Source organism: Oryzias latipes, chromosome 20, assembly GCF_053564925.1.
Source record: "Oryzias latipes strain Hd-rR chromosome 20, Olatipes_Hd-rR_3.1".
Lineage (NCBI taxonomy): Eukaryota > Metazoa > Chordata > Actinopteri > Beloniformes > Adrianichthyidae > Oryzias > Oryzias latipes.
In genome coordinates, this window is record NC_136256.1 from 21,472,985 (window position 1) to 21,497,296 (window position 24,312).

Here is a 24,312-nt window from a genome sequence, read left to right on the forward strand (position 1 = left end):
AGAAGGCCATTGACCTTTCACTACAGCTTCTGATAAGGCCAACACTCTCCCCTCTCAACACAGTGCTCCAAATGTCAAGTCACTGTATGTGTTATAATTACCCTTAGTTGGTATTTTCCTCCTCTTTACGTTTCAATGCATGAGAAGTCAGCTGAGGTTGGCTCAGGACATGTCAGACCACAAGAGACGTGCGCGGGTAATTTAGCGCTTCATTTGATAACCACTTTTCCTTTGTTGCAGTGCAACATTTTCTAAAGGTTTGGAAAAGGCGAGCCTAACACTAAGACTTCACGTCCCCTGAGGAAAGGGCTCCTTCGAACATTCTCATTAGGAGATTTTATGCTCGAACAAAAATTATCATGCTAATAAACTCATTATTTCATGTTTTTTTTTTCACTCGCACTTCTTTGTTGCTACCGTCTTCACTTTCTTAACCTAAAAAATAGCAATGCATGACAAATGGATTTTGTTTATGGGATGGCTAACCCTCATTATTTCCTTACAGCCCATGCAGAGATTGTCATATCTGTCCAAAAAGGTAGTGCACCTATTTTCCCTTGCCTCGATTTTTTTTTTCTTATTGTGAAGACGTTTGTTATTAAAAATGTGTGAAAGCTTGAAATGTATCTCTACCATAAAAAAAAAATCTTAAGGTCAAGCTTTATTTGTTTTACTGGGATCGTGTAAATACGTTATTTTAGTTAATTAAAAAACAAGTAACACTGACCTTTTCTACTGAATGATCACTTTCCGCCTGCAAGCTCTTCCGTAATTTTCCTGCAGCTTTAAAGCTTTTTAGAGAACGCAAGAGCTCCATGTTTTTCCTGCAAAAACTCACACAAAACACAATATTTCAGCTCTCTTTTTGACTCTTGCAAAAATCTGTGCATCACTAATGCAATTTGACTTGCTGGTGCAATTGTGTGGAAGACAGTCGGCCAATTTTGCCAAGTGTCAGGCGAGGCTTTTAAACTGTCACCCCACTTTCTTGCTCCTTCATAAAGAAACCTTTTAGAGTTTTCTCCTTGTTCAATCGAACAATGAATCATCATTGGTTGTTTCTTTCCCAACTCTAGGTTTGGCTGCTCACTTATTCTGCAATCTGTTGACTTATATGTTCTCAGACAGTCATTTTTTAAGGATGCACATGTTTGACTTATCAGAATTAGGATGTTTAAATTTTTCAAACCGTGCTCAACATGTAAGGAGTCTAGTTTATGTGTTGACAGACTACCATGAGTCATAATTGCACCTTTCTCAGTGACATCTTTCCTGTCGCCGCTCTACAGCTTAGCTGTAACCTGGGTCCTCTCTGACAAGAAAACCCTGCGAGATCCAGACTCCGAGATTACAGGAATGTTTTTGTAAGGCATTAAGAGGCATGAATCTCCCAGTAAGGCTCAGTGTTAGTTGCTAGATTAAAACCTGTGGGGTGCTAAAGACTTGAGTCTGTGCTGTGATTCGCTGCATGTCCTTAACAAGTGCAGCCTTCGCTTGCTAATGCCAGGAAAGGAAGTGAGGAGAAAATGAAATTATGATTTGCGATCTCAAATCTGAGATGTGCTATTACAAAAAAGAAACAATCATGAATTATTCATGCCTGCCCTGGGCTATAGATTATGTGTGAATATTCATTAATCTGTTTGCCCTTTGGGAGGTGATGCAAATTCTTACAAAGGCACGCTGGCAGCTGGGCTATCCATCACTTTTAGCTGCTAAAAAAGGCTAACAGGCAATGATGATGGGTATTTCTCCACAAATACCTGAGCTGGATGCAAAACCAAAATAGGTGTGGTTATGTTAAGAAGTTTTAACAGGGTTTTCCTGAAGTAGCAACCCCCCACCTTCCTGCCCTCACCTCTTAAGTGCTAAGTCACCAGAGCAGGGAAAGCCCATTAGTAAAAAGAAAGTGGGGGAAGGCAATAGTTTGAGTGATTGCACTGATTGGATGTAACAGCACTAGGTTGGTCAGGTCAGGCCTAATCAGCTTCAGAATAGAAGGATGGACCATAATGAGTGAATGTGTGAGAAGATGGAGGGACGTAACTGCTATTTGCTGTAAACAGAGGTCATGTACCAACAAATATATATGTAAATTTACAAACATTTACAGGTTTCTTTGTTATAAAAAACATAAACATCTGAAGGAATAACTCTACCATGAAGCATAAAAGCATTTTTCTCTCTTGGATTCTGCAAGTTGTCCCACTCAATGAGATCTGTGAGGTATATAATTTCACCACAGAAACACTCGCGCTCTGAGAGACAAAACGTTTGTTTTAAATCCAGAAGGTCCCATTTTATGATTTTTAAAGAATAAATTTTCATAATGGTGCAGAAAATAAGTATTTGGTCAATGACAAAAGTTCACCTCAATACTTTGTAATGTAACACTAGTTGTCAACGACAGAGGTCAAAGGTTTCCTGTGGGTCTTCACTAGGTTTGTACTGTTGCTGCTACTTTGGTCCATTCTTCCATGCCGATCTACTCAAGAGCTGTGATGTTATAGGGGTGTTGCTGGGCTACACGGACTTTCTACTTCCTCCACAGATTCTCTATTGCATTGAGGTCCAGACAATGGTGAGAACACAACAGAACCTTTAAATTCCCTTCACATAGCCCCTCTTTAGTTGCCCAGGTGGTGGGTTTGGGATCATTGTTATGCTGGAAGATCCAGGTATGTTTCATCTTCATTGATCTCACTGTTGAAAGGAGGGTTTTGCCCAGAATCTCTCCACACATGGCACCATTTATTGTTTCCTTAATACAGGTCAGTCATCCTGTCCCCTTTGGAGAAAAGCAGCTCCAAAGCATTATGTCTGGCGTGTGGCTTTTATAGGATGTAACTCAACATTCTCCTTCAAACACAGCGAATGGTGTTTATACCAAAGAGTTTAATTTGGTCTCATCCGCTCATATGACATTCTCCCAGTCCACCTCTGGATCATCCAGATGGTATTTAGAATACATTAGATGAGATTGGACATGTGCTGGTTTAAGCAGGAAGACGTTTGAGGTTCTGTAGGATTTTAATTCATAACAACTTAGTGTGTTACTAATAGTATTCTTTGTGACTGTGGTCCCAGCTATCTTCAGGTCATTGACCCATTCTCCACATGTCGTCTGCTTCTCAAAATCAGCTAAACTCCACCAGGTATGATCCTGTATGGATCTCCATGTGGAGGGAGATTGTCATTGATCTTTGATCTTCTATTTCTTCCATTTTCTAACAATTGCTCCAACAGTTGATCTCTTCTCATCAAACTCATTGATTATTGTAGATTGGTTCATAACCAGCCTTGTTCAGGTAAGCAATGGTTTACCTAGACAACCCTATGGTCTTGATCGTAGTGGAGAAGTTGCATTCTGACTGATTAAGGGTGTGGACAGGTGTCTTTTATAAAGATAACCAGTTAAGAAAAGAAACAGATGTATGAGAGGGTAAGTCTTACTTTTTGTAGAAGAAAATATCTGTTTTTTCAGTCTCTCACAGTTGGCGTGTACCAATGCTGAACATTGCAGACCTCTCTCTTTTTATAAGTGGGACAACTTCCAAAATCATTGACTGACAAATACTTTCTTGCCCTTCTGTATGTACTTTCTCATCATTATAGCCTTTGTCTCTTTCCCTAACTTAAAAAAAACAGCCAAAAAATTATATTTGTGTGCAATGAATTGATTTTGTCTTGAGGAGGGTTTGCAAACACCATCATTTATGTTCAGGCTCGTCTCACAGTTGGTCCTCGCAGAAAGAAGAGTAGAGATAGGACGAAGATGAACGACTCATTAACCACAAATTGATCATGAGCCGTACACTTCTGAGGATGTTTCTTCATTAATATTGCAGCTTAATTATTGGTGCACTTGTTGACATCAAGGTCGCAGTTTGCACACGGCAAAGTGATGAATGAATTATTTGAATGAACAATATTTGAGCAATCATTTTTCTTGCCACAACAATTTTTCTTTCCCTGCTACTGTTGATGGACTTTTTAAAGATGTTACCACTTGAAGTTACATTTTTCATTCAATCTTTGAATGATTATACCTCTGAAAAGTGACTACGTGGAGTTATATGAACTTTTATTTGCTGCACCACAAGGTAAAGTGAATATTTAAATGTTTAGAGTGTTTTTCTTTGTTTAACAACAACTGCTGCTGTTTTTTAAATCAACATACCAAAAAATTGTAATTATTTCTAACCGCTTTCTATTATTTGACATTAGGCATCAAGCAACAAAGAGACCTCTTCAGGTGATCTTAGATTTTTCAAATCAACATGCCAACAGTTCTAACAAGAAATCTCATTGCAGCCATGACAGCTGCTGCTTTGGTTAACTTTAATAGATCCTCGTCCCTGAGGTTTGAGCAGAGAGCCAGAGTGAAGGCTCTGAGGATTGGAGGTGAGTGCAAACCTGTGCATCAGCATGTCTTAATCCCAGAGAGCCATAATCTGGGATTAGTGATCCTCTCCTTACCGGATCCAGATTAGAGCATCTGCTCATGCAGCAGCCTCTGCACCAACGGCTGGCACCACCTTTCCAATCCCTGAAGGAGGAGCCTGGGAAAACTGATCCATCTGATTGGAGGAAACCCTGGATAAACGATGTGGTGACAGGGGTTGCCAAGGCAATCACACTGGCTTTGAGTCGATTGGTTGTGTCAGAGCTCAGCATGTCTGCATGTTCTCAGACAAGCATAGGATCACTAACTTGAGAGGCTCTTGTACAAACGCATCGACACGCAAATGAAACCCAATCTTCATATGTGCACACCCCATACAACATAGTTGAATTGATCTGAGGTTAAACAATACAAAAGTAAGTGAAGCAGTATTTCAATTGGGTGCAAAGTGTGCTGTTAGGTGGTCTGACTTGCAGTCACAGAGCAGCAGAAGCTCTCGCAGGTCAATCTCATCACCCTGCTCACTGGCACATGGTGGAACCATAATCCTAAGGGTCAGAGGTCATCCTGTGCGGCTGAGGTAGCAGATGGGACTTGCACACAGGCTCATGGACAAACGTAGGTCAGCTCCATGCTACCGGATTGGTTTTAAGGGCAGATGGGTTCATTGTGTCATTATAGTGGCCAGGGTGAAGCCTGTGGGGGCTGTGGGACTGTCATTGAGAGGGCGCTCATAATGAAAAAAAGTCAAACTGTAAAACTAGTTTGACTTTTGATGACCTAGGTCCATAACTCCTGTATGAAAATCCCATTCAGTTGCAAATTTCATGTCCTAAAAACTTAAGATTTTGGAGGTCATGATAGAACCAGCTAGTATAAAACGGTCCTCGAGATCTCAAATGCTACCTCGCTGACTTTCATTCATCTGATGAGAATTTGCTTGGAAGATTTGTACAGACACCATGTGCAGAGAACACTAAAAAGAGCACAAAAAGGTAACAGGTTTAGTAAAATATTAACACCAGTTTAATTACATAGACATTGACAGTAGTTTCAATGACTCTTGCCGCTCTCTTTGGCTGGGTGAACATCTTGCACTTGTTGTCTTACAAACAGACATCATTAGTGTAACTACATTTCTGAAAGCATTGTTTGCTCGCTTCATTTTCCTCACTCGTCTCCAAAGCCTTCGTTCCGGCAGAGACACACTTTTGGAGGTTTAGGTTTTGTAAGCTGCTTCCGTTGCATATCCACTGCAAATGTGGTATTAAAAATTCTGCAATTTTAAGGAATTTAGTACATGTATAATCTGCTTTTTCAGGATTAGGCTCCAACATTAGAACAAATCAGTAAGAACACAAAGGCCAGCGACTCCGAGTTCTAAATATATTCACTTTATCCGCTGAAGGATCACTCCCGCTTTTGGGAGATGGGCTTCTGGAGAATGAAAACCTGGTCCTTTGTTTTTACAAGACAATGACTGTAGTATGTACACAATGAAGATGCAGGGAGTCTGTTCTGTTTACAGAACAACATCATGCCCTTATAAACTGCAGTCCTGTAGAGATGACAGATATTTGATGTATACCGCTCAAAACTAAAGTTCTGGTTATTAATCTTACCTTGCACAAGAGCACTGTGCTTACATCAATCTAGTCTGAAATTTAATTGAGTAGAAACACTTAGATTGAAGTGAATATTAGAGTAGCCGGTGCGTGTGTGACAATCCATCCTAAAAGTTACACGGTACAACCTTTAAAAATTAAGAGGCTTAATTTACAAAGATGTGGTGAAAATAAATCACCGGGTCTAAAAATAATGTTGGAAAACGCTGACTAAATGATGTGCCGGTCATGAAGAAACATAATGTCTTTCATATGAAAATAAACTTTTATATTTTACAGTTTTTGATTTCATGTGCCAGTAAGAGGTCCTCGTCAACGTGTTTGAAAAAGTAATATATATATATGATATATATATATATGAAGTCGAATTACTAAGAACCATTCTTCTGCAAAAGAGAAGTTTGTTACCCCACAAATGATAAAAGCCACTATATGTATGTCTGTTTTGCAAATATGGAATAAATTGTGTCTTTTATGACAGGAAAAACAAGTAAACCATTGCAAATATATGTTTGCAAAGAGTACCAAAATCAAGGTGATACTGTACAAATATTAGCATGGACACTAAATATTATAATTCCACGTAGTAGTAGAGTGTCAATGGTTTGGGATCTTCTCTGTCTATTTAAGTATGTTAGTTACAAACAAATAAAAGTGTGTTTCACAGTTGAAAAGAATGGACAGCAAGGTGGTGATCCCAGGAAATACATTTTTTTTTATTCTTGACAAACTCTGGAATCTTTGAACAGGCTGATCAAAAACATCATAAAAATGATTTTTAACCTTTGAAAATTCTGGGTCAAATTTGGCTGCTGTTTTTTTTTATTATTGTATTACTTTTTTGTTTTTCTTTTTTTCATTCTCAATTTTTCTGGTTGCTGTTAGTTTCTGCAACCAAAAATGAACAAACTAAAAGAAGAAGAAAAAAAACTTTTAAAATGACTTTAGAAGGCCAAAGGGAAAAGTATTCTTGGGTTATCCAGGGTTAATATTTAGAGAAAGAGAACCAGTTTTAGTGCTGTCAACATTTCTGAGAAATAGAGTGAGTTGGCCAACTTCAAACACCTTATTTCCTGAAAATAGTGAGAAAATTTGAGAAGCTTTTGACTTACTGGGATGTCAATTTTTTTTAATACCCAGTCAGTCACAGTAAAGTTGTAGCAGGATGAGCCAAATCAATGATTTTTTTTTAGATCCTTAAACGTAACAACATGAATGATTTAAAGTTCTTAAAGTGAAACAACACTGGTAATTAAAGAAGAAAGACATGATTTTAAAAACTCATCTTTTAGTCTTTTTCCAAAACTTTTCATTTTTTGCCAAATTCTTGAAAATTTGCTAACATTTAGTAAAATGTCATCTGCTGTTTTTCACCAGTGGACATAACAACCTTTGTTAAGTCCTAACCTAAAAGCCTGAAAAGACTTTACACTTGATTTTTCCCGTGCAATAAACTGAGGAAGACAGCTTGCTTTGTGAGAGTTTGGACTCTGCAAGCTGTCAGGCCCATCATAACAAGAAAAAAAAAAGGATGTACTTTATCCTCAGTCTCCTCTAGGTTACCTGTGACAGGATCGCCGCTCAATTACCGAGTATCAGCACCTCTTGTCACCTCTCTTGTCACCTTTCTTCTTCTCTGCCTCACTGCAGGACGTATGCCTGTTTTCTGTGGGATGCATGCAGAGAAGGGAAAAAAGGGAGGAAAGTGGGGGCAGGGAGAAAAGCCCAGAAAATATAGGATTCCTGGTTGTTTCACATTGAAAATACACATTTTTAAAAACATTTTTCCTGGAGTATACTTTCTCATTGCTAATAAAAATAGATCTTAAACATTGGTTGATTGAATGTTTCATTGGTGGCTTTATGAACACTTAGCATCAGGGGCTACGTATCATGTCTTTAATCTATCTCGTATATCTAATGAGAATAATCTTCATGTTTTATGTATTCACCTTGGCTAATAGGGTCAACTAGCAGTGAAATGGCTGATAGGAATCTATGCATTTTAATGCTGCAGCAGAACAATAGACACGCGTCAAACACAATAGAGAGGAGACAGAATCAGTCGATGAAGAGGTAGTATGACCAGCTGGAGCCCTCTACCCTCTGACCTCAAGGTTCCCAACCGCTACCCTCCCTTTTCTTCCTCCTCTCTCGGTCAACTCATGAAAATGTATTAAAAAAGCTGCTTTGTCATACAGATAACCTCAACGCGTGGAGGTCTGATAGGGCGACATTATGAAATCACTTCTCAGTTTTTGAGGGGCGTGAAGACTAAGACACCCCTTGACGCATCATTCATTTTGTATTTGTGATGAAAAGCAAGGTCAGACCTGCGCAGATGGACTAAGATGTTTCTGGCAGTAAAACTGACCACGCTACTCAACCTTAACCTCATGTAAACCCAAGGTTTGTTGTTTTGAGGTCAATCCCATTTATATGTCTTAAAGCAAAACAAAAAAAGGAGGCAGTTATGATTAATCAGAGCGGCAGCCATCCACCTTTCCTAAAGATTCTGTCCTGACGCAGCCAGACTCTCAGAGCAGTGACTGGAGCTGTCTCCAGCTCCCCTCAGCATCAGGGCAAACAGACCTGTCTGCTTTCAACTCCCAGCTTGCACACTGCTGAGACTCACAGGCAGTTAAAAACCAAACCGTGAAACAATCCAACCTGCAGAGCCGCAGAGCTGCCACCCTTGTCCTGTTACACTTTAATGGCTATGTGACCCATTAGGAGGAGACGGACTTGTCACAGAGGGCCCTAAAGCTTCGGGGCTCCAGGACTCAACGTCAATGTGGACATGCGGTTAGAGTTAAGGCTCCCTTGACAGGTTTGCAGGGCTCTTCTGCTCCTTTGTTAGTTTATTTCCCTTTCTTCTGCTCTGATGAGATTCGACAAGAAAAGCTTTTGAATGTGAGTTAAACCATCAGACTGAACCAGGGGAAGTTAGCGTAAACTTAATCTGGTTTGTGCTTCATTGCCGTGGATTCAGGGGATACAGTAGAAATATTGACTCTTCCCAGGATTGGATTCAGGGTCTGTCTTTTCAATCTAGTATCTTGTCTATAAAGCTCAGCCTCTGTGTTAGCCAAGGACTGTCAGACAATTGAGAGAGCATTGGTTTGCACACGTTCCCAGGAAAGAGGGAGAGACAGGGGAGAAGTGCAGATAACCAAGCCAAACATCCATGGATATCTCTGTGGCTGACTTCCCTGGTCTTATATTTCCAAGGTTTAAAAATCAATAGAGCTTCTGCTGATGAAATTTGCTGCATGAGTGCACACCACGGTCTGCAAAGTGGACCAGAGCCGAGGCATTTCTTTGCACCCACCCGCATTGTTACATTCTGTTTTCAAATGCAAAGGGGATTTCACTCCATTTTCTTTCTTTTTTTTCAGCAATATTATTATTTTTTTATTTTTTGGTCTTAATCCAGCTTTTGGAAGGCCCAGGGGCTGAGTAAATGTGATCGATTGCTACAGAGTGTATCATCCAGGCCACCCTTTTAGGAGTGGTTTTGTAACAGAGGCACAAAGGCGTGTGGAGCCGTCATTCAGCCGACTCATCCATTGTCCATTTAATTCATGCTGAAGGATCCAGGTCAGGCCAGCCAGAACCCTGGACAGGTTAAAAGTTGGGAATTCTCTCCCATAGAGTAATGGCAGAAACTCGGATGGCCGAAGGCACGATGTAATATCATCCACTAGAAATGCAATCCTGCTGCTGTTTCACTGTATTTGTAATATGACTGTAATGAGAGCAGAATGTGTTGAAATTATATTTGCTCAACTAGGTTTGCAGAACATGGATCTGATATCAGAAAGAGCTTCAAGCATGGCTATTATTGAACTGTAAGAGCAGGTTGGAGAGGATTTTAAGTTAGAGCTGGACTGTGTTTTGTTCTATGGAACAAGTCGGCTTGAATTAACCAAAACACATTACCGCAAAGTACATTTTTTTCCTTCTGGTCTGGATGAGTCCACTATAAATGAGCCTGTTCTGGCTTATAGTATGTAAAACATTGTAGGGGAAAGGACTGCACAAGGAAGGCTCGCAGCTCTCCTGTGAAGGAGAATTAATCTGCTCCAAACAACCTTTTATTTTCTCTACACAACTACTACTTGTCAGCCGTCGCTAAAAGCAATTTGTTTTTGGCTCCCTTCTTCAGGCTCATGTAGCAGAACTGACTGAGGGAGCGGTGTGGCATGCTGTTTCAAAAAACAAGCAGGGGGGTGGGTGTGTGTGAGGGGAACAGTGCTTTAATCTGATTAGACTTGGCTAAAATCCCAAACTGGGGTTGAAGTGCAGTGCTTGTGGTTTCTGAACAGCTTACGCTAAGTCTGTACCATGGAAATAATCTACTCTTAAAACCCAGGAAACAAATCAACTATGGTAAGGACATAAGTCGCTGTCATTATGGAGTCATTAGGAAAAACATTTCCATACAGCATGCAGGCCAGTGGTGCCGGCAGAAGAGGGCAGTGTGTGAGTGCGGGCATGTTTGTGATCACTTGTGATCAGGTCAATTTGCTTTGAATGCTGTAAATCCACAAACCGTTTATTTATTTGTGTTTTCTCAAACTCCTTCACCTTTTTTTTTTTTCAATTTCATTTGTGTGTTTGCTTTTTTATTTATGAGCATGCGTGTGCGCCTTTCTTCAGTGCAGTTTTGGTTGAATTTGTATGCGTGTCTTCCTGCACTGCTGTGGGATTGCAGGACGACTTCTCGGGTGCTGAATAATGAATCAAAGCATGGGAGAGAAGCAAAGTCACACTGCAGAAGCTTTTCTCTCAACACGGATTTCACTTTAGCCCAGTTAGATGACTGGTGCTCAGAAGACACACTCTCTATCATGGCCATGAAATACAGACAGTACAGAAGCACAAAACACTTTTCTACAAAGAACTCAGCAAATATTAATTATCAGAAGATGTTTCTATGCTCAGTGGAGCATTAGGAGAGAGTGCATTTAGAAAGGTTTCATTGAAAATCCTTACGAACAAAGACATACATGGACCCATTTGTCTGCAGGTGGATGCATCAGAATGGAACGGAGCAGGAAGCTTGTGGCCCTCCGATTGTAGCACCTACGTCACTGCTGCGAGCTTTTTCCAATGGCATTTTTTCCTCTGCTCCTGACTGGCAACGACTTACTTGAGTAAAGAATTACTTTAAGCAACTTTAATCCAAAATTTTCTTTTTATTTGTCCTCTATCGTGTGAATAAAGCTACAAAAATATGTTAAAAACACCCAAAACACGATTTTCTTTGGAGCGGGTCTTTGAGGCAAAGGTGACATGCCGGTCAGGTCACAAGACCATTGTAGGCCCACAAAATGACCATTTGTGTTTACACTATTTTCCAGAGGATCATTCAGAATGTGTAGTGGACATGTATTGGACTGTGGGGGGAGAAAGTCATGCATAAAAGCGGAAACAAGCAAATGGATTCTTTCAAGAACAGCAGCTAAGAATGAGAACGAGAGCATATTGATGAAAAAGTAGACCGATGTATGAAATAGACTGGAAAAAGCCTTAAAAAATCCTAAAAAACTCACACTTCAAATCATGAAAAACCAAAACGTGACAAGTGGTAAAAGAACAGAATCAGATAGTAAAAAAACCTGGTAAAAAAAAAAACAGACTAAACTTTAGATTCATTTAGCAGAGGCAGCCAAGATTAAAACTTAAGGTGTAAAAACACAGTACACAAAAAAATCAAATACAGAAAAGCCTCAAAGCAACTGGAACAAAAGGGAAAAACCACGAAACCAGGGTGTTAATTCTCCCTCTCCGATGAAATTTCTTTTTTCATGTAAACAAGTTTTAAATTAAAATTGCCTTTCTGAGTATTTCTTCATTCCAATTATTTTTGAAAGGCCAATTGAAAAACAGCATATCTGTGACATAGACAATATGCCGGTGCAAGCTTTAAGCAACAAAGGGGCTAAAAATGGCAAAATGATAGTTTAAAGACCACTTATAAGTCTTTCAAAATAAATTTAAAAGATAATGGGATTAGGATTTTAAGATGTTAAACTATAAGCCGGCAATAACCATTATAAGGGCAATTTTGGAAGTAGAGCAACAAATGAAAAGGAAAACATTTTTTGCCTCCATCCTAAAGTTTTGGATCAGTACCAGAGAAGATGGTCCTCCTAATCACATTATTAAACTGTTTTACCGCAGCATGCCATGTTGTCAGCCACAGACCTCCATTGTCTCATTAATAGCCTCCCAACACAGCAAAGATTTCAAATCAGTTTGCTCTCATTATCTCTTTTCTCTGATACCATTTCATTTTGCGCCGGCTAAATTAAATGTAAAAACCATAATGCAATTTTGCTGGAGAAGAACATGGCTGCTAATTGCATTAGCTTGAACTGTTTGTGGAGTCTGCAGCAGCTAGGCCCCTATCACTCTTTCACAACCAGCACTGGTTACTCCGTTTGACAGCGGTCGCTTCAGTTCTGCACGTGCTAGCATTCCACCCAGTTACGAGCCGCTCTCCATCCATCTAGTCCACCACCACATTTCTGTGCAGATACTCACAGAGCTGCAATTGCATTATTGTGCAGCCCACGGGTACAGATGGTTGACTGTGCTTCTTACTGTCACACTGGAAGCAGTGAAGGCTGCTGAGTTGCAGAAAGGACTGATACGGCGCTGACATGTTGCAGGCAGAGGGGAGCAGTCAGCTGCAACCTTGGGCTTGAAGGTGTTTCGTGAGAGGCCACAAGGAGGAAGAGGAGGAAGAGGTTGGTATGAGGGAGACTCACACTGTTAGTAAAGGCAATGAATTCACACACCCAGCATGAGGCTGGCAGCATTCCAGCACTCCGTAAGAGCAGTTGGTCTAACCAAATTATAAATTTACAAGGACTAAATTACATTGCAAGTGTGCACACATACGTACTCCCCCTCATGTCACCTCAGGGACACGTACACTCTTTTTCTCCTCGAGCTGGCTCTCCGCTTCCTTTAACACAGAGGCACCTGGGACGGAGACACAGCCAACATCAAACTGCGGAATTTGAACCTTTGACAGGTAAAGAAGAGTTTGTGCACGCTATGAAACAAAACACAAAACCTCAGACCAAAGGCAACTTAACAGCTTTTTGATGCCATTTACTTACCCAGCAGTGGTTTCTTCTTTCATCCTCCCCAAAAGGCAAGATTTTTAAAGTGTCTGAAGAGCATGCCTTTGACAAATTTTGAATTTAATAAAAGTACAAAATAAAATTTTGCAATGCTTGGATGTAGATACGTGAAAAGCAGGAGCAGACTTTTTGAATCACCATTTATGGTTTTTAATCCTGTTTTGTTTTTTTCTTTATCTGATCATACCCAGAGCACAGGAATAAACTCAGATTCAAAGTAAAACTGTTCAGTTTCAGCTGACATTTGAAAGTCTTCTGGGACAAAATTTCAACCAAAGCTTTATTGGCTTGGATTATGCAAACAACTGTAATCATTTTGTTGTTAAATAAAGATCGACTTTTAAATCGCCAAACACGTCTCTGTTTAGTAGCAGGGTTAAATAATCTTCTTTTTTTTAAACATTTAAATCAGGCACTACTCTGTGGGATCTTTCGTATTTCTACCTCTTTCTGACTTGGTTACACAATCTTTTCCTGGTCTTGGCAAAGCGCCACGATCCCATCAGAATATTGACAACTTTTCATCCATCTTTTTTGGCATCTGCTAAAGTTAAATGCCTTGTCAGCCCTGCTTGGGAGCTTGTCTCTGTCAGAGAAACTGGGATAAGTGCCGCTTCTCCAATTAGTTGCACCTGAAGGGCTAGAAATTTAAAAACTGCCACCACAATACTGGATGCATTTTCAAAATGTTACTTTTTTTTGTGGAAATGTCCTGTCCTTTACATGTTTATCGAATGTTTAACCCCACACACATCTGAGCAGCATTAAAAAACCTGTTTTTGTTTAAAACTTTATAATATTACCTGTCATCATGGGAGAATTTATATTTTCTTTAACTAAAGACGGACAATTGTCCTGGTTATATTTTCATACACAGCTTTGACACTTCAAAACTTACAGATGTTTGTTAATACATCAAAAATATGTTGTGTCTTGTAAATAATTTGCAGATCTGTTTCCTACTTTTTTCTGAAAATGCTTTGAGCTACCACTTAATCTTCTCTCCAGCTGTGGCCTCCTCCAGAGATGCAGCAGAAACAGAGGAAGATCTTTTTTCTTTAATTTGTTTGAGGGAAAAAATAAATCAGCAGCTTTTTGTCACTGAGTCCCAGTTTAAGGTTTTGGATTCTGTAAGATCTCTGGCTGAATCGCTTGGACCAAACTACTCTTTTAGTCGGACAATAGGCAACTGCCACGGGTGACGAGCTGCACAGGTCGAGCCCTGCCAGCCTGTTGCCAATTATCCAAAGAATAAAAGAATAAAAAGAAAGAATAAAATGGTACAATAATAATATAATATAATATAATAATAAAAATAATATATAATAATAATATGAAAGTAAAAGCACTAAAGCCATTCTTGTACATGTATTTGTCTAAATCAAATTTTTTTCATTTTATTTCTTAAAAGCCTTTTATTTTAAATGTGATGACCTAAAGTAAAAAAATTTATTCCTCCTGTATGTTTGCAGCTTTTTTGTAAAATCCAACCTCAGGTTTGACCTCCAAATCCTATAAAATATGGAATTCTCCCTCGTTTTTTTGTTCTGGATCAGACAGCGAAATGTCATTTTTATGGGTGTTTATGCAAACTTCAAAAACTACAAAAGTTCTTGGAGCCTTTTTTGAAATCCTAACTGCAGATGTAAATCTTGAAATGCAGTTTAGTTTAAATAATCGCATTTGTAAAGCTAGATAAATGTGATTTTACACCAGCAGCTCAGTACAGTTAGTTAGACGGCCACTGTGGTATAACAGCCTGGACTTGATCTGGTCATGTTTTGATGATAATGTTGTGGCTGGTGGAGCAGCTCAAACTCACATCCATGGAGACAAGGCACACTCATCTCTCCAATGGTTAATTGCTGTTCATGTTACTCCAAGTGAGGCCAGTCTCTCCTGTATCAGGCCTCAACCAATTTACATCTTATTATGTCTATCTGTGCTGAGTCCTAGCATGTGAAATAAAGAGAAAATTACCCTCATTTCTGGGGGAAAGCAGTGTCTCGTCCCAGACAACCCAAACATTGAATTGCTCTGTCACTGTGGCGGGGGTGCCTGTGGAGATATTGTGTAAATTCGGGCAGTGCAGTCAGGGCACTGTTCCATGTTCTGGCTCCTTTATTCTGACCCGAACCCCAATATTAACTACACAAATGAATAAGTATGCAGGATGAATTAGAAGCTAGAACTTTATTTGATTTAAATGATAAAACAGTTATTTAAGACACAGATCTTTTCAGTAAACATAATAAGAGTAAAAGTATACATTAGAAAATGTCTGGTGAATAAATTCCAAATTACAGATTGAATGTGGAATCATTTTAAAGAGTTGTATTAATAAACGATGGTGTGAAAGAGAAACACAGCTGATAGGACAATTATTTTTGTTACAAGCAGCCTGTGTGTGGGAGGACAGTCTGGCTCCCTAGGTTACCAGCAGCAAGTGACAAAGCCTGTCTTTTAGAGTAGCTGGAATTGCACTAGAGTTCATGATCGATCCGCTGCCCTGTGCCTCTTACAAAATAATGGATTGCAACAAGAGGGTGTGCTTGTGTAAGGCCAACTTTAGTGAATCACAGAAATGATTGCCCCAAAGCTCAATGTTTTAGGCTGATTCATATTTATGGTTAGTGTCAGATGGGCAAACATTTCAAATGAAAAACAAACACTTTAATGTCAGTGAGAACCATTGGTTATGTTCATCAGGGAATAAATGAAGTTTAGGATAACTGACGGTGGCAGATATCCGGAAAATAGCTTTTTGTTTGATAATTTTGGGAATCACTTTTTGCATCTATTCTGACTGTCAGTTTTAGTAGGTAAACCTGCAAAAACAATTTAATGCAGCAGCTTGATCCTGATGTTTCCTTTTATGATGTAGTTATTTACGAGTGTAATTGTTTTAACCATCAAAAAAGACATAATCTCTATATATTTTTATTCATGGGTCATGGTGAATGCAGGGATTTGCTATAGGGTGTGTTACAATAAAATGTGTTTTTCGTGTTTTCATTAAAGATGAATAAGAAGTGAAAATAAGAAAAATATCATTGCTGTTGCTTCACATCTGTTCACACAAAGTGTATTATGTGGTGTTATTCAGCTATGCATATGTAGAATGTCTATTACAGGAAAGTACCCAAAAAAATACAATGAAATAAAGAGTGCAGTGAAATTCTTGCATTTCAACCCAAGACGTATTTTACAGAACTGACGAGGAGGAGACGGAGAAGGAAATGTGAGAATATGATTATGTTTGTGTCATGTAGTTCTTCAGCTACAGCCTCAGAAACTCAAATTATAGACTGTCTTTTAGCAATCTTATGCTGAGTGGCTGGTTCAACTCCAACACTTTATCAAAAAGCTCCACACCTCCTTGCTAAAGCATTGTTCATGTTGGCTTATCAATTCTGTGACATTTGTGTGCTTTTGCAGCAAAAGTTTCACATTAATGCAAAGAAAAGACACATTTTAACCTAAACTGTGAGTCTGTGCAACAATAGCAAGATTATAGTTAAAGGGTAAGACGGAAATGTATTTTTTTAGTTATTTACAGGGGTGAGTCAGAATACATTTTTTCATTAGGTGAAATTTGAGCAGTCTCCTAACACTCATGAAACCAGAGCCTCAGGCCGAATCCAAACTCTTTCCCTACCCCTCCGGCTTCTTCCTAACCCTCCAAATGCCCCTACAATTAGTTTTTTGAATACTGTTTCTCCTCCGTGTGGAGAAACGCATTTCTTCATGCTGGCCGACTGCTCTGAAGCACAGAAGTTTACATGTAAATGTAAGTAATGACTTTTTGTTTTAGAATGACTTTTTAAAATGATAAAACTGATGTAGGTATGTATTTTCCAAGCACTGGCACATAGACGCTAACGTGGATGACCGGCGACCACTCATCAAGTGACGTCCCAACTGTACCATTTTGCTATGGAGCTGTAATTCAAACAGCCATTCAGCAAACCAACCAACCAGCCAGCCAAACTATCTTTGTTTAGCAAATGTTTCCGACCAACCAAAATAACCAACCTATCTATTGAGTAAATGTTTCCAACCATTTAACCCAGATTAAACCAGCCAGCCAGCCAACCAATGTCAGTTTAGCAAATGTTCCTAACAACCAACCCACCCAGATTAGTTTAGCAATTGTTTGCTGTTGTTGGTTTTAAATTATAAAAAAAAAAAAAGGTTTCTGTGCCATCAATATCTGCTGCTACATCAATGCCTACTGATGGATTTAAATTGATTATTTATATGTAGGGATTAGGGGGTCAGATGTGGAAATGTATTGTACTTCCACAGATGACTTTAAATCACAAAACAAAAAATATTCACTAGCTAAAGGTTTTTGTTTTTGCTGATTTTTTTTCTTTCTATTTTTGTTGTTTTTAAGTGTACAACATATTTTCTTCCCATGCAGCTCATTGCTTGCATTTATCTGCTCTGTTTCCCACTCATCTGCACGTTCACAAGCACAGGGGAGGTGGGATGGGATCCTCTGATTCAGCAAATCAAAGGCCTCGCCTCGTGTCCATATTATCAATGCTGCTGGAGGGCCCAGTGAGGATGCCGGGGCACAAGGCAGGGTGGGGGTGGGAAGAGCTAGTGTATCTGTGGGGGGCAGGGCTGGCCGAGCTGGAGCTGCAGATTACTCTGGATATTGCCAGCTGCAGTGTCTGCAATCAGGATCAAACCGGTTCCGGGTGGGGGAGGAGGAAGTCACTGTCGATTTCTGTCAAGCCCGCCTGTGCCTGTGTCTCCCGGCTGAGTGGGATGACATTCGTGAGGGCGATGGTGGAACTGTCCCACCACCTCATCGTCTCTTTAATAATTCATCTGCCTGCCTGGTCTCTCTGTGCTGCCTGCTTCATAACCAAGGTGATTACAGGCATTTTAACATCAGGCACCAGGTTGAAAACAAGCAAATGCTTATCAAAAAAATAAATATTAAAAGTAACCACAGACATGTCTTCATTAAAACCAAAATTGTGCAAAGGGTATAAAAAGAAAATCCATTTTCCTTATTTTCCCCATCTCATAAAGCCTCCGAGGCCTTTGAGGCAAACCAATATTAATGCCACTCATTAATGACAAAGCCAAAGCCGCACGTTTTTGCAATCAACTACCTGACAGAAAAACAGAGGCAGCCATTTTGAAACAGCTGTATGGAGCTTTGTGTAATGGAGGAGTTCAACACAGGACACCAGCAGCAACAAACCCATTGCACCAAATCAGTTCAGGCACCAGTCACCCAATGGAAATCTTCCCAATGGTATAGTCTGTCGCTCCATGCAGAGGAGATAAAGTAGTTAATCTGTGGAAAACCATGTATCTAAAGCAAATATACTTAAAAAGCTAAGGATATAATGATTTAAACAACTGAACAGCCAATAAGAACCAATTCATTCACCTAAGAGCAAGACTCGTTGATTTGCTGCACAGAGGGAAGGTGAGCAGTTTATTTTAGCACTGAAGGGGGGATGAGTTGTGTCTTCATGTCTCCAGTGATGCAGGGCTGATTTTTTTTGGCAGGCCTACGAATGCCCCCAGGCTAAAAGGATAAGGGCCGTAGATGTGAAGGGAAGAGAAAGAATCTGGCCTGGGGAGACTTTGCAACATGACTGCACTGGAGCCATTAAAAATATAACAAGAGATGAGTACACCCATGTATATTTAGCTGAAGAGAAAGCCTGCTGCGCTGTTTTGTTGTATTCATATTCTTTTGGTCACCGCAGGAGACGAAAATCAAAGCAGAAAAATGCTGAAAGATGAAAAGAATCAAGAAGAGCTAACTTTGGGGTTTGTTCTTGCTGATGGTGCTGCCGGTGAGGCAATGAAAGACACCACATCTGTGCAAAAAACACCAAATCCTCAGAGTTGAGGAATGTAGTAATTATGAAACAATTTGGTGTACAAGAATTGAAAATGCTAGGAATCTATTGAGGGTGAGGAAAGACAGGAATTCCGTATTGAGAAGAAATGCAAAATGTTAGCTGCAACAGCAGCTACCCACTCACCGGCCACTCAATTAGGAACACCTTACTAGTACCAGGTTAGACCCACTTTTGCCTTCAGAACTGCGTTAATCCTTTGTGGCATAGACTCAAAGAGGTATTGGAAACATTCCTCAGATGGTTTGGTCCATTTTAACATGATGGCATCAGTGAAACTAAGTGAATCTCCGTTTCACCACATCCTAAAGATGCTCTATGGATTTCTGAGATCTGGTGACTGTGAAGGCTTTGGAGTGATCTCATTGTCATGGTCAAGAAACCAGTCTGAGATGATTCCAGCTTCATGACCTGGTTGTTATCTTGCTGGAAGTAGGCATCAGATGATGGTACACTGTGGTCATAAAGGGATGGACATGGTCAGGTACTAAGGGGCCCAAAGTGTGCCAAGAAAATATCCCCCATACCATTGCACTACCACCATTAGCGTTCAGAAACACTCCTCTGCACACCTCAATTAACCAGTAGTCATTTGAGTTCTGGTTGCCTTTCTATCAGCTGTAACCAGTAGCCTATTCTCCTCTGACCTCTTGCATCAACAAGGCATTTCCAACGACAGAACTGCAGCTCATTGGATATTTTCTTTTTTCGGACCATTCTCTGTAGATCATAGAGTAGATCAGCAGTTTCTGAAATACTCAGACCAGCTGGTCTGGGACCAACAACTATGCCACTTTCAAAGTCACTTAATTCACCTTTCTTCCCCATTCTGATGCCCAGTTTAAACTGCAGCAGATTGCTTCGACCGTACCAGCCACGTGTTTAGAAATTTGCATTAACTGGCAGTTGGACAGGTGTGCCTAATAAATAGGGGAGTGAGAGTACATTCTTGCCCACAAGTCCCATCTTATATTGTATTCTTTTCTTGAAGGGCCTATATTATGCAAGATCAACTTTTTTGAGCTTTCAAGTGTATTATGATGTTCATTACTCACAAAAAACAACCCGAAAGTGGTATTTTGATCCATTCACGCATCTCTGAGCATTTCTCTCCAACCCTGCTCTCTAAGCACTAGCCCACTACCAACCCACGAAAACGAGTGGGTCCTCACATTGTGATGTAACAAAGTGAGGAAGAGCCCCTTCCAGGAAGAGTGCAGTTTCTCAGCGGAGCTAGCAGTGATCTGCAAAAACGCTTTCATTCTATGTGCACAAAATGCACATCCATTTTTGCCAAAGTTTGGACGTTACTTGTTCTTCGCAGGTGAAACTCAGACAAGCTGCCAAGGCCTTCTCTAGGTTGACGTCGTGAAATGGGCAGCACCCACAAGGAGAGAAAACCGGTGCCTCATAGATCGAGAAGTCTTTTTTCGGGTGGGAAAATGAGCTGGCTAAAATTAATATTTCATTAAAAATGTGCTCTTTAGTGTGCCAAAGGTAAAATATTATATATAAATGGATATGGTTTACACTGAAAGGCTTAAGAGCAGCATGATATGGGCCCTTCACTATGGAATGGTTATATAAAACATCAAGACCGACATACATTTAATTTTCAAATCTCACTTTTCTAACTTATTCTACTGACAATCATAGAAACTCTTTTATGAGCAAAACCTTGCTACCATATTGACACACCACAATTCAAGGGAATCTCGGTCTCTTTTGCAAGCTGGAGGTACAAAGAGTAAAAAAGTTCAACAAGTTAAATGCACAACAAACATTATGCATTACTTATTTAATGTTAATTCCAAGGTGTTTTATGCAGTAACAGAGAAGAACCAAATTCAAGGCAGAGATAAAGTTAATTGGCAGCAAAACTGGAAATACTTTTAATGAACAAATTATTAATCTAGTTGCATCTCCCTGCAGTATGAGTTTATTTCACTGCAAGCTTTTCTAAGTTATGCATTATTTCTTCTGATGTGCAAATTTTGACACAATTTGGAGTAAACAAATGCAGTTCTCTACTGCTCCAAAAGGGAGCATCAAAGTTGAGAAGCCCATTTATGAAAGGCAGAAAAAAAGGTAAATGAAAGTATTTAAATAATAAACGAGGAGCTTACCTGAGACAGTTGTGCTACGATTATTCTCAGTGTGTGGAAGGTTTGAAAATATTTTCTTAGAAAAATCTAAATGCCATCAACTTTAGGGAGAGTTTTATTAGAGATTTGACATTTTTGCAGGCAAACATTAAGAAAAAGAGAAACAATCTATCAAAACATCTATGGAACCTGTCATAAAATAAGATTTGCCATTTAGTGGTTGGAAATAAAAGTAAAATCTAAACTAAATCCAGATTTGATGATGAAACTGGGTTGAGACAACTGTAGCAAACAAACAAATTAATTTAGTGTAAATTTTATACTTGGACAAATAAATCAGTTATGAGTGTCTGAAAAAGTAAGATCACAGATGCAGAAGACTAATTTCTTAAGGTTTTAAGGTTCTCAGAAAGGTTGGTGTCAGGAATGGAAAAAGGCACAGATATCAGTTAATGTGCTGGGGGTGGTTATAATACAAAGAATAACAAAAAAAAAAAACTCTCAAGTAGAAACTTTAATGCAACCAGGAAGAGACCGACGGGGGAGAGATGACACAATCATCCAACTATGGTTGAGGGTTAAAATCCCAGGCCTAGTAGGGCAAACTAGATAATCCAATTTTATTCTCAATTGTAAGAAAAGCCTGAGTGGTTTTGAATGAATGTTTATCTGATGACATAGCATGATGCAACTAACTATATAATAGATGATGACATCCATCATGCACTTATGTTTACCTGAACTTGCTTTTAGACTGAATATAATCCTGTGAGGCTGCAAAGTATTTGATTACCAAATAATGTTCAACATAATTCCAAAATTAATGGGTATTATTGAACAGAACTAAGCTGATTTTCAATGTTTATTCTGTCTTTTGCTTTCTTCCTTTGACTCTATCAGCTCTTAAATTACTTTAATTCACCTTATTTTTATCTATTAAACATGAGCAAGTATCATGTTTAACCCCATTTATGCCCATTGATGCAAATATGCATGAAAAACCGCTTTGGCTCCAAAATTACGGTGCCTTAATTTAGCATCCATAAGAAAGCCAAAATGTAAGTGAAATTACATTTTTTAACAGCTGGAAATAAATTCTTACATCAAGGAGTTGAGTACAAAAACATTTAAATTTGATTTTGTATTAAAAAAACAGTCAGGTGTTTAAAAAAAGGGGGAAACTAAGTAAAATCTTCCCCATTATCAGTCTTTTGACTTATTTGAGCAATTGTTTTTTTTTTATTTAATTTTATTTGCTGACCATAAACGTGTAAATAATTGGAAAAACTTTTGTCATAGCCTCCAACATGGTGGAGAATTCAGTGTGGTTGCATGTGTTTTTTCATTCAGTTCACTGATGAGATAGTGCTTGCTTGTAATTACAGGGCGCTTTGCAGAGTGAGATTGCAGTGCAGTCTGGGTCACTGAGAACAAGGTTCAAGCTTCTTGATATTTCCCAGAGAAATAAATATAACCAAGAGGTGTGCCTGCGTCTCTGTGAATTACAAGGTTTAGCCACCTTTGCTAGCAGAGAGTCAAGGAAATGAGACGCTGATCTTTGAACAATCTGAGGTGATGGAAAAGAAACAGCAATCATCCAGACAGAGCTTTATTAAGTTGTGCCACCAGTAACCAATGTGCCTGAGGAGCAAAGCAGATTTTTGGAGAAAACATGGCTTCATCTCAACTTCAAAGACGTCTTTCAACCTGTGTTTCAAAAAGAAACTAGTTTTACTGAGATTAAATCAGATGGGACAGTTTGGTGGTCCTGAAGTGCAAATCACACCATTAAATCACTTAACACAAAAGCATCTGTTAAGTGCAGTACAAAATTTAAAGGGAAAACAAATTTTAAAAAAAACACACATTATATTTTAGAAATCAAAATGAAATTTTTAATAATGAAACACAATAAGGAATTGGAAAAGCAAGGCACTGTGGAAAATGTCTGATTGGATGATGTGTTTCAGTTTTGACATTTGAGTTTTATCAAATGCGTTTTCAATGTCCGCACACTTACAAAAGCTTTACGATGAGTAGGAAGTTTCATGGCAAATCACTTTTGGCTGAAATGAAGGCCATACGTCATCATCCATTCAATGATTTCCCATGACCTTTAACGGTGTCTTCTTTTGTCTCAGTTTTTAATATTTCATCTTTATTGGTTTTCCAATTTTTTTTTCTTTCTTTTTTACAAAAACCAGAAATGGTAGATACTATGGGACATCACTGATTGGATGATGACATTTTTGTATCATTTTAAGCCAAAGTTATTTGGCATGAAGTGATTCTGGATATGCTCCATACTCCATACTAATCAAAACTTTTTTTAGTATGCTGACACTGAAGACCCATTTGAAAAATCACAAACTTATCATTCAATCAGCGATGTCCCATAACACCGACTTTTTCCAGTTTCTTATTTTGTTTCATTTTTTAGAATTTTATTTTGATTTTTGGAAATTACTTTTGCTTTCCAAAATTATTAATATTGTTTTATTTTTGGGAAATTGTTTTGAGGTTTTTGGAATATTGTATTAATTTCTAAAATTTGATTTAATTTTTTATTGTTTGTTTATATTTTTTAAAATTGTCATTAAAATATCTAATGTGTTTTACGTTGAGAGATTGTTGGTATTATTTGCATTTCAGGGCCACCTTATGACTGAGATATTTGAGTAAAAAAGCATCTTAGTGGCTTTATTTCTGTGAGAGAACATTTTTTAAAGAAAAAACAGGTTCAGCAAACTCTAAGTTCCTCCCACACATATTTGTAGGGATTTTCATGTAAAACATCAAATATGTTTTAGATTTAATTTTTAATCTGCTTTTACTTGCAGAATATAATAAATCCTAATCCAATTTCCTCATGAATAATTAAACTAACCAGCTAGTATTCTCTTACTGTCCAGGCTCAACCTAGGCTGAGGGAGAGAAAATGTTTTCACCTTAAAATAATCTGTTTTTAATGGACTTACTGCAATACAAATCTTTCCAATTACACAGGACACCTGCATTTAAATCAGGATAATATTGAATCCCTCTTACCAAAGGGTTTTCAGTATAAAGTCTCCACTGTAGCCTCCCGATTGTTTATACTAAAAGATAAAATAAATATCA